The sequence below is a fragment of the Euprymna scolopes genome, chromosome 22 (assembly GCF_053919585.1).
Source record: "Euprymna scolopes isolate OS-2025 chromosome 22, ASM5391958v1, whole genome shotgun sequence".
In the NCBI taxonomy this organism is placed as follows: domain Eukaryota; kingdom Metazoa; phylum Mollusca; class Cephalopoda; order Sepiida; family Sepiolidae; genus Euprymna; species Euprymna scolopes.
Window position 1 is genome coordinate 25,639,047 of NC_136503.1, and position 11,424 is coordinate 25,650,470.

General features: G+C 38.3%; 1 non-coding gene across 1 annotated transcript; it reads right to left on the reverse strand.

The window, feature by feature from the left end:
• Positions 1-10,012: 10,012 nt before the first annotated feature.
• Positions 10,013-10,085, reverse strand: Trnar-acg (transfer RNA arginine (anticodon ACG)). The gene has a single exon. It is a non-coding gene; the product is annotated as a tRNA-Arg (tRNA).
• Between the last annotated feature and the right edge of the window lie 1,339 nt (positions 10,086-11,424).

Here is an 11,424-nt window from a genome sequence, read left to right on the forward strand (position 1 = left end):
TGGATTGTGGATGATAATTCAAGGAAAACATGATTAAATAACAAAAGATTTATAAAAAATTATATATATATATATATATATATATATATATATATATATTAGTGATGGAACGATTTCAATATTCTTCCCGATTCCGATACAATTACCGATTCCGATTCTTTATAAATCTCTAAATAATGAACTACAGAGTTGTTATTTTGACCCTGATTGTCGTAAAAACGCATGTTAAATGTGGAGATATTTTCCTAAACGAAGAAAGTACACTTGTGGGTGATCATCAATCGATTTGAGTTTTACTAGTAGTTAAAAATCAATAAATATTTACTTTTTTTTTTTGTTTTTTATGAACAAAAAAAAAGATTTTCCTTTAAACACGTGTCAATAAAAAGAACAATTGAAAGAATCGGTTTTGCATCGGAAAATATGCGCACATTTTTCGATTCCGATACCCCAAAATGGTCCGATTTTTTCGATTCCCGATTCCGATTCCGATGAATCGTCCAAACACTAATATATATATATATATATATATATATATATATATATATATATATATATATATATATATATATATGTTAGCGAAGGGATAGAGAGAGAGAGAGAGAGAGAGAGAGAGAGAGAGGGAGGGAGGGAGGGAGATGTGTGAGTTATAGTGTAGACACGTTGACCGGAAGTCAATATCAGCTGATTTGATTGCGTGTGAGTCATGTGATCAGGTTAGCTGAATCGGTGAGATTTGGTTGCGACTTGGACGAGAGCGGACGGCTTTGCCGTTGTGTCCTCCCCTTCGCTGGGGGTGGGCAACGAACGCTGATGTGGTAGAAATAAGACCTAGAAGAAGAAAACACAGGCCAAATTCACTTTCCACCTTCTGCAAGACATCTGGGAAAGTGAAATAAACTATAGAACCAATTTCTTGTCTTGGAGTGAAATAAATCTTCGTCCCCAAAAACAGGTATCGAGTCTCCCTCCCAGACGAGAATTTCCAGATGGACCAACAAAATGGCAGAAGGTATGTTCAAATGACATGTCACACACATATTCACCCTTAACAACATATGAACATATGTAATAGAAAGACCATTAGACGAAGACACACACAACGTACCAATCCTTTATAAATAGACACGTTTTAATATATCATCTGCATTCCAATTTCAACCAATATACAACAAACGCTCATTTTATGATACGACAACGTAACACACACACACACACATATATATATACATACATACATACATACACACATATATATATAGTGAGTAAATGACAAGACTATATTCCCAAGTTCATGATGTTGACCATCTTATAATTTATTCCTTTAATTTCCTTGACATTTACAATTCTTGGCAGTCTCTGTTTCGTAGCGCAAAATCAATCACTTAATTATTGTATCAATAAGTGAATCTATTGCCATTAACTCATCAGTGGCCTTCGGGACAAGATCAAAGTGTAGTATCTGTTCCGACAGATACTGCAAGCTATGACTAGCTATGACTAGCAAAGACCAGATGTGGGGGCAACCCCACATGCCTGACCATTAACCAGCTCCCATTTCCCACCTCTCGGGAGCTGGTCCCCTTTTTCCCTTCCCCCTCCCTTCACTCCTCACATTAAAAATTGGCCTTGTGCCTAATTTGCTCGGTGGGGGAGCAAATAAATACCATCTGTTCCGACAGATACTGCACTTAAGATAATTTGTACCAGTCAATGGAGGGGAAACCCTCTATACTGGGACAATTATTATTTTTGGTAACCAGAGTGACCCCTTTTAGGGGAGCTGGTTTTTACCTCACACTAAAAACGGCCTTGTGCCTAATTTGCTCAGTGGGGGAGCAAATAAATACCATCTGTTCCGGCAGATGCTGCACTTAAGATAATTTGTACCAGTCAATGGAGGGGAAACCCACTATACTGGGACAATTATTATTTTTGGTAACCAGAGTGCCCCCTTTTTGTCTACTTTTAGGGGAGCTAGTTTTTACCTCACATTAAAAACGGCCTTGTGCCTAATTTGCTCAGTGGGGGAGCAAATAAACACCATCTGTTCCGGCAGATACTGCAAGCAAAGACCATATGTGGGGGCGACCCCACATATAAGACCTTGGTCAATGTAGGGGCAACCCTTCATACCAATTGTCACAATCCAGCTCCCCTACTCCCCGGGGAGTTGGTCCCCATTTCCCCTTCACTCCTCACATTAAAAATCGGCCTTGTGCCTAATTTGCTCGGTGGGGGAGCAAATAAATACCATCTGTTCCGGCAGATACTGCAAGCAAAGACCAGATGTGGGGCCAACCCCACATGCCTGACCTTTAACCAGCTCCCATTTCCCACCTATCGGGAGCTGGTCCCCTTTTTCCCTTCCCCCTCCCTTCACTCCTCACATTAAAAATCGGCCTTGTGCCTAATTTGCTCAGTGGGGGAGCAAATAAATACCATCTGTTCCGGCAGATATTGCACTTAAGATAATTTGTACCAGTCAATGGAGGGGAAACCCTCTATACTGGGAAAATTATTATTTTTGGTAACCAGAGTGCCCCCTTTTTGCCTACTTTTAGGGGAGCTGGTTTTTTACCTCACATTAAAAACGACCTTGTGCCTAATTTGCTCAGTGGGGGAGCAAATAAATACCATCAGTGGCCTTCGGGACAAGATCAAAGTGTAGTATCTGTTCCGGCAGATACTGCAAGCAAAGACCAGATGTGGGGGAAACCCCACATACCTGACCCTTAACCAGCTCCCATTTCCCACCTCTCGGGAGCTGGTCCCCTTTTTCCCTTCCCCCTCCCTTCACTCCTCACATTAAAAATTGGCCTTGTGCCTAATTTGCTCGGTGGGGGAGCAAATAAATACCATCTGTTCTTCAGATGCTGCACTTCAATTTCTTGTTCTCTGTCAGTGGAGGAGAAATCCTTCACGACTGAGACAATTTTTAGACCCTGGTGTCTAACTCTGTCCCGTGGGAAGGCATAGTAAATAGGAACTCATCAGAAGAAATAGCAACAATCAATCCGTCAAAAGGAAATAAAGTGCGCTTCGACGTGATTAAAATCTGAAAATTGAAAGAGAAGCTGTGATATATATATATATATATATATATATATATATATATATATATATATATATATATATATATATATATATATATATAATTAAAAACATTTAAACTACAAGTTTACAAGAAGATAAAAATCATTTTTAGTCAAGTAAGAAAAATTTTACAACTCGTGTTTTTAATAGGAAATTGTTGAATGTAAGCAAGTGAATAAGCAGTGAGGAGGTGGGATGTATATATATATATATATATATATATATATATATATATATATATATATATATATATATATATATGTGTGTGTGTGTGTGTGTGCGTGTGTGTGTGTGTGTGTGTGTGTGTGTTAGTGTGAATGTGCATATGTGAGTGATAGACAATATGGCAGTGTGTTTGTTAGTTTACTTTGTTCTGGTTAGTGCGTGTGTAGATATTCGCAAAAGTCATGATGCTTGTATGTGAATCACTAAGTTGTTTATTCCACCTTCCCCGGCCAAAGAAACGGAGGGTTGCAAGGGTACGTTCTACTGTCCTTTCAGTGCGCTACCGCGGAAAAAAAAACTTTTTTGTGGATCAGGTTACTGTTTCTCTAAGTTTGGTTAAGCTGACATATGTTGTATTTCGTTTATATATTCTATAGACGCATTTTTATGAAATACACTTTTTTGACGGTGGTTTTTGTAATCAACCAACTTGTTATATCAACAAAATTTGATTTATTTTACAGATGATAATCGGACAAGCGAGATACTTCGGCTCAGTATGGGGATAGTTGATCGGACGATGGCAGAAGTGTGTCTGGCCTCGCTCTCTTCTCTCTCTCTCTCTGTCATATTGTCGTTTTTACACTTGTTTTTATATTTACATCGCCATACATTTCTTGATCAGAATTTAATGATTCTCTTATTTTGACCATCGATTTTAAAGACGTTTAGCAATTGTAATCCAGAGTTTGATATTTCTCTCATTGTTTCCTGATCTTGATTCTTCGATTGGAATGTAATGTTGACGTCGTCGACAGCAACCTAACTTTTTTTTTACACAGGCATCACCACATTATCAAGGTCAAGAGGCCACTCGAGGATAAGGGTTAAAAAGTGTACAGTAGAAATTGGACAATATAGTAATAATTAGTAATGGAATTCGGTAAATTTGTTACCTTATATGGAACGGCTCATCAAGAACTTGTTTACGTTAGACTTGAAGACAACCATATTGTAGTCAGCCGGAAAGCAGGAAAATGGAAGACAATTCCACAGGCGTGCAGTTCTAAGAAAGAAGCTTTGTTCATGGAATCTACGTTTAGGTTTAGGCACAGATAAAGATTGGGGGGAATTATTAATAGTGTTTTCAGCTAGACGAGTGTTTCTTGTAAAAGTTTGGCGAGGGGGGGACCATAGACTGAAGCTCAGTCGAACACTTTCCATGAAAATAACGATACATCGGAGACAAACTCGCAACATCTCTTCTGTGAGATAGAAGTTGCAGGGAATTTTTTACAACTGGTTTTGCCCGGTTCTATTATTTTGTGGCGTTGTCCGTCACCTATACAATACATAGACCTGTTACTGTTTGGGTTCAAAACCCTACTAGAGAAGTCAGGGAAGAATGAACCCCAACGTAGCGGGGAAAGAAAGATATTAGCTATTCAAGCGAATCGTTTTTTTTTGGCATTACTTTTAATCGCATTTTCATTGAAATTTCTACAAAATACTTCAGTCTAAATACTACGCTCATCTATATACATCATCTATTAAAATCGTTTTGGTAAGTTTCGACTTCATACATTTTTTTAATTTTTTTTAATTCAATTTTCACCCCAAACAAGGCACAGTGCCACTTTGAAGCAGGGGGCTACTATTAGGGACTTAATTAGCGGGGTCATTATGAAGGGAGATGAGTAGAAAGATGTTTGTTGACATTACACTTGAACTTCTGCATATCGTTGCAGTTGGGAAAGCAGAATCCCGGAAGGGAGTTCCAAAGACCCGCAGTTATGGGGAAGAAACTATTGGAGTAAAAGGCTTTCTTGCACCTAGGGATCTCTACTGTAAAGGGATGAGACTTAGTAGCTTGTCGGGTTTGTCGGGGGTAGTTACGTCGGGGAGGTACAAGTGTTTGCAGTTCGTCAGAGCATTCACCATTGAAGTATTTGTAGAACAGGCAGAGGGATGCAACATTTTGTCGATGGGACAGAGGCTGAAGCCTAGATGACAGTTCAGGACCTATCAGGTTGGCGACTCTCTTTTGAACCCTGTCCATTCCTTCTATTTTGTGTTATTTAACACGATAAATTCTAGGTTTCACATACGTATATGTTGTTATATTTTTACCTCACCCCCTCTCCCAAAAATGGGTATATTGCGACTGAAACATAAGAAACTGTGAATTAGGGGACTGATATATATGTGCATTCCAAGTGGGAAGCTGTGCAGCAAGATGTTCGTTCACATTACATTTAACTTTCTGCATTTGATACTGTCAGAAAAACGGGAAGCACGAAAGGCTCTCCAAATGCAAGTAACTCGAGGAAAGAAGCTATTAAAATATTATTACGGCATCTTGGAATTTCGACTATTTGCTGCTTGGTGAGTTTGTTGGGTTTATTTACCTTGAAGAGCTACAAGCATAGTAAGTTCATCAGAGAGCATTCAGTAGGAGTACTTGCAGCATTGAGTGGGAGTACTTGCACAATAAGGTAACATTGCGACGATGGGACAAAGGATGAAGCTTGGTAGGCAGTGTGTTATATTTAAGATTGGAAATTCTTTCTTTACATCGTCTCCAATGGGAATAAATTAATAGACGATGCAACAGACTCTCCATCTGTGTCAAAAACTAAACGAAAATTCTACGAGCAAAGCTTTTTTCCCCAGAAGTGCTCATCTGTTGAACACAATACCGCAGAGCTGCTTTCCAGCTAACTATAACATGGCAGTTTTCCAGTTCAATGTAAACAAGTTCCTGATGGTTCGTTTTCTATAATATAAATCTCACCTGTCTGTTTAAATGTATGTATGTATGCATGCATGCATGTATGTATGTAGGTATGTAGTTATGTATGTATGTCTGTCTGCCTAAAACTTCCGACAGATGCGACGGATTTTCACGATACTGGTATCATTTTGAAGCTCGACCCTTCAGTTGACAAATATCGAAAAATTGGCAAAAACATTAATTTCTTCACCTTCAACTGGGTACTCCTTCACGATACAGGTTCGAGCCTGCCTACCTACTACCACTTTTTTTTTCTTTGCTCAACACACATCTCCAAACACCGGGGCAACACCGGACACAAAGGCTAGTCTAAAATAAAATAACACCTGTACAATTTTCACCATCACCGATCGTCGTGGTGTTGTTTCACCTGACACCCATTAACCCTTATCCTTGAGTGTAGCTTTCAGGCCTTGATAAGCGATGATTCTATAGTATAAACAATTTATACAAAAAAAACCCAACAACAACAAAAAACAAAACAAACAAAAACAACTCATATATTGGCTGGAAAATATTCAGTTACAACAACTTGGCCTTTTCGTCAAGATCAAAGTGTAGTACCTTTTCTTCAGATGCTGCACTTCAATTTCTTGTTCTCTTTCGGTGGAGGAGCAGTCCTTCACAACTGAGACAATTTTTTTTTTATTTTTGTACGTTTTCTCCACGTTAAAAAACGACCCTGGTGTCTAACTCTGTCCCGTGGGGAGGCATAGTAAATAGGTACATCGTATGTTTTTTTAAGAACTCGCCGAAGCAATTTGTCCTCGTCTGGTTGGTCTACTATATTTCTTTTGAAACTATCGGAAACCAACACAAACGGCGAGTCATTCAGGCAGCGTCCCTTTTCTTTTCTCAGTTTATGTTTAATTTCTGTGCATCGTCAAAACTGATGCCGACACTTCCAGCTTGACAAACCTCGCCTCCTTTTGCAGTTGACATCTGGTGACATAAGTGCGTCGTTTGAAATGCTCTCCTTTTTTTCTTTTCATTTTGGCACATACAAAATGTTTAGACGATAAAAGAAAGGCACACCCAATAAGAATCTGACCCAATTAGTGCTCGTCGCAATACGGTATACGAGAACTGTCGGCAATGAGGGACCGTTGACAAGTGCAACTGTCTGGCTATTTGCTTTTACTCTCACCTCATCAAACAACATCAGATGTTCTTAAGATGGGTCTATTTAATATACGCGTTTAGTAATGAAAGTACGTTACCATCGTAGTTTTCAAGTAATCAGAACATCAGATTTATAACAGCTTTGACACGGACGAAACAGCTGATATGCCTCCTTAGTTGACCATATAAAACGACCGGCATAATACAACTAGGAAGGTGACAGTGGTTCAGTGGTTAAAGACACAGACTGACGACCAGAGTGTTCCGAGTTCGAATCCTCTGTTTTACGAAAATTACTTTCACTTAGGATGTTGGATATCTTTATGTGGTCACTCCCGTACGTTCACGGTGTCTTTCTATAAAGAATTCTAACTATGAAATGTATCGGTGAAACCAATGTCAACAATAGAATTTTCGGATTCATACGATGTGGGCAAGATAATATTAGATTGACAATAAAGTTCTTGCGGGATTTTTTTATTTTAATTTTAAATGTATTTTCAAATAATCTTTCGTTATAATACCTTTACTTTATATATCATTTTAAAGAGCGTTTTTCCCTTTATCTAATCGTTTTAATTACAATTGTCTTAAAGGAATTATATATTTTCTGAATGTTGAATACAAGATTAAAAAAAAAACAAATTCGCACAATTTTCTTATTTCAATTCAAGCTAGGCTGAAAAGTTGCTGAAACAGCTCACGATATCAATGAAGCGTTTGGCCCAGAAACCACTATTGATCGCATAGCACAATGTTAGTTTAATTTCGTGGCTGCTATGTGTCGTGAAAATGATAAGCGTAGGGGTCAGACATCGGGTGTTGACAACAATAGAATTAAGAGCCTTAATCAAAACCAATCCATGCACAACTCTTAAAGAACTTGCTTCTGAATTAGACGTAACGTATACGACGATTTCCAACCACTTGAGAGAGATTGGAAAGATAAAAAAAACTTGATACATGGAATTCTCTCGAATTGGATAACAAGCAAAAAAAAAAACAAAAAAAAAACAAACAAAACAAACAAAAAAAAACGCCCCTATGAAGTAATCTCTTTTACGCAACAAGAACGGCCCGTTTCTCGACCGGGTTGTTACTTGCAATGAAACGTGGGTTCTTTACGACAACCGGCGACGCTAAGCTCAGTGGTTAGACGCCGATGAAGCTGCACGATACTTCCCGCCAAAGTTGCACCAAAAGAAGGTTATGCTGATTGTTTGGTGATCTGTGACCGGTCTCATCCAATACAGTTTTTTGAATGCAGGTGTAACCATTACGGCGAAGAAGTACTGCCTACAAATGAATGAAATGCATCAGAAACTTCCACAACACTCAGCATTAGTCCGCAGAAAATGCCCGATGCTCCTCCACGACAATGTCCGGCTGCATGTTGTTAAACTGACCCTGAAGTTAGACGAATTGGGCTAAGAAACTCTGCCTCATCTGCCATACTCTCCAGACCTCTCATGTACCGACTATCATTTTTTTCAAGCATCTCGACAACTTTTTGCGTGAGAAATGCTTCAAAGACCTGATATCAAAAACGCCTTCAGTGGTTTCATCGTAAGCAGAACGCAAGATTTTTACATGCATAAATACACTTGTTTTGCGTTGGCAAAACTGTGGTGATTTTGATAGTGCTTATTTCGATACATCCAAACGCACACATGGATTCTTAATTCTGCAGGGGGATGGGATGCGTCTAGTATGTTAGGTCTGTTAGTGTTAAGTTCATGCTTGCATGCCTTCTCGCTTCCAGCTAACACCGCTGGCTAACCACGTGGTGAAAAGGGAGCAACTATGCATAAGTCCTCCCTGCCAGTACATAGCCTCTCCATCATCAAGACTCCTACAGTGCCTCCAAGTTGGCCATACACGGTAACTGGGTGCCTTGCAGGCCAGGCTAAACTTGTAGGCGATCCCGGAGTAGTAGCGGACCCCAGAGGTAGTGCGTTATGGCCCACCGATGTGTGGACATGTCCTATCACACTACCAAACCCTACCCCACTGTCTTGTGGATTCTCTTGGTTGGTCGAAGACTAAGGGAACCAACTCCAAATTCAAACACCACTGCCCTGTGGGCATTAATACAGCAAAAGGCTAAGAGATGAGAATTCTGACTTCATATCCTACTACTGCATTGCAGTTTTCCTTAAAACGCTATGGAACCTCATCCAGAAAGAAAAGGCGTAGTAGCGGACACGATAGGGCGACTGTTTACTTCACTGAGATTACTTTCGGTTAGAAGCTGCAGTCTCTTCTGCTGCCAGTCATTGCGGGTTCCTTCCACTGGACATGAATATTGAAGGTTCAGAGGGTGTCTATCTGATACGCAACAATACTGCACCTAAACTGCGCAAGCAAGTTTGATGCCAAGATGGAGAGCCCTGTGGTGATGGAGTGAGACTACGCCAACACTAAGGGATAAATTAGTGAGGTCCCAAATAGTTATCGTCAAGATGACGGACTGCATGATGATGATAATTTCGATCCATAAATTTTTGTTTGAACTAAAATTTAAAAGTTTAAAACCATAACAATTTTCTCGTCAACCTGATACTATTAATTTAGATGGATTCAAACTTTATTCACAATATTAATAACTAGCGGCTGTGCCGCATCGGCGCACACAACGCCGAGTCAAACACAAAATCGAGTACACTCAACATCAAGTACATTGAACATCGTCTTACCATCAACTCTTACCCTGTGAACTCGGAGTATGAGAAATTCCCATATGCACAAAACAAAATCACTGAAAAAACAAAAATACCCTAACTAAGGGTAAGGATAATGAGTAAACCTTGGATAAAATGATGGTTAAAATTATTACGAACTTGCCAGGATTCGAACCTAGAATCTTCTGATCCGTAGTCAGACGCGTTATCCATTGCACCACAAGTCCTGCCTGTATGTCGAAAGATGTTACCGCGACTGTATACTAAATGACATGGGCAGGTAACTTTTTCGACAATTGCACGAAACGGCCCCAAAACCTTATTGCGGACTTTTTGTGTGACTCGGCGTTGTTTGTTACAAACCATATATAGATAAGACTCACACTTTTCAGGAGAAAAGAATTATCGTGAAGTATAGACAAACAAAATTAGATAGAAATCAATTAGTTACATCTTTTCAGAAAGTTTTATAAAAATCCAAGGTATCAATTTTTTTTTAATAAGCACAAAAGTGTCAATTTTAGTCATTTTAACACGAAAGGCAACGCTAAGCGGGAAATGGAGTTTTTCCGGAAATCCGTTCTGTTACTTTTTTACTCATATTATGTATAATGTTTGTGCAAAATTTCCAAAAAGTCCCAAGGCGGAGTTATTGACAAAAATGCGAACAAACAAACGGAAGAACAGATAAACGGACGAACGGACAAGAGCGAATTTACAAGTCCACCCTCCTTTTGTCGTGTGACCAATAGCACTAAATATTAAAGCAGTCTTTTTAAATAAGAGAAATATGCCACAGATGCCATTAAATGAAATTGATGATTAATTCAAAAGAATCTATGAAATTGGAGTATTATTAAGCTAGAGTACAGTGAGCAGACATCGTCTACAACCTATGTTAAAGAAAACTAAGATGCAGATTTTTCCACAGGTTTTAACTATGCAGTAAAAGACTTGCAACTATACTTTAAAAAGTTCAGAAGACATTTTTGCTTTATACAGAAGAATAGATTATTTAAACGTTGATAGATTTAGAGTACTCAAAGTTGTTTTGTATAAATACCCGTAGACGTTTGTAAAAATACGAACGATTACCATTTTTAGTTAAGGTTGATCAGTCATTTTTCAAAAAGTATTGGAAACATTATTTAAAAGATTGGAATGTTCCACAGCGATCAGTAAAAGCAGCGAGAAATACAAACTAATATATATATATATATATATATATATATATATATATATATATATATATATATATGTGTGTGTATATATGTGTGTGTGTATATATATATGTGTGTGTATATATATATGTGTGTGTATATGTGTGTGTGTATATATATGTGTGTGTGTATGTGTGTGTATATATGTGTGTGTATATATGTGTATATATGTGTGTGTATATATGTGTATATGTGTGTGTGTATATTTGTGTATATATGCGTGTGTGTGCATATGTGTGTATATATGTGTGTGTGCGTGTATATATATATGTGTATATATATGTGTGTGTATATGTGTGTGTATATATATACATGTGTGTGTGTATATATATGTGTATATATATGT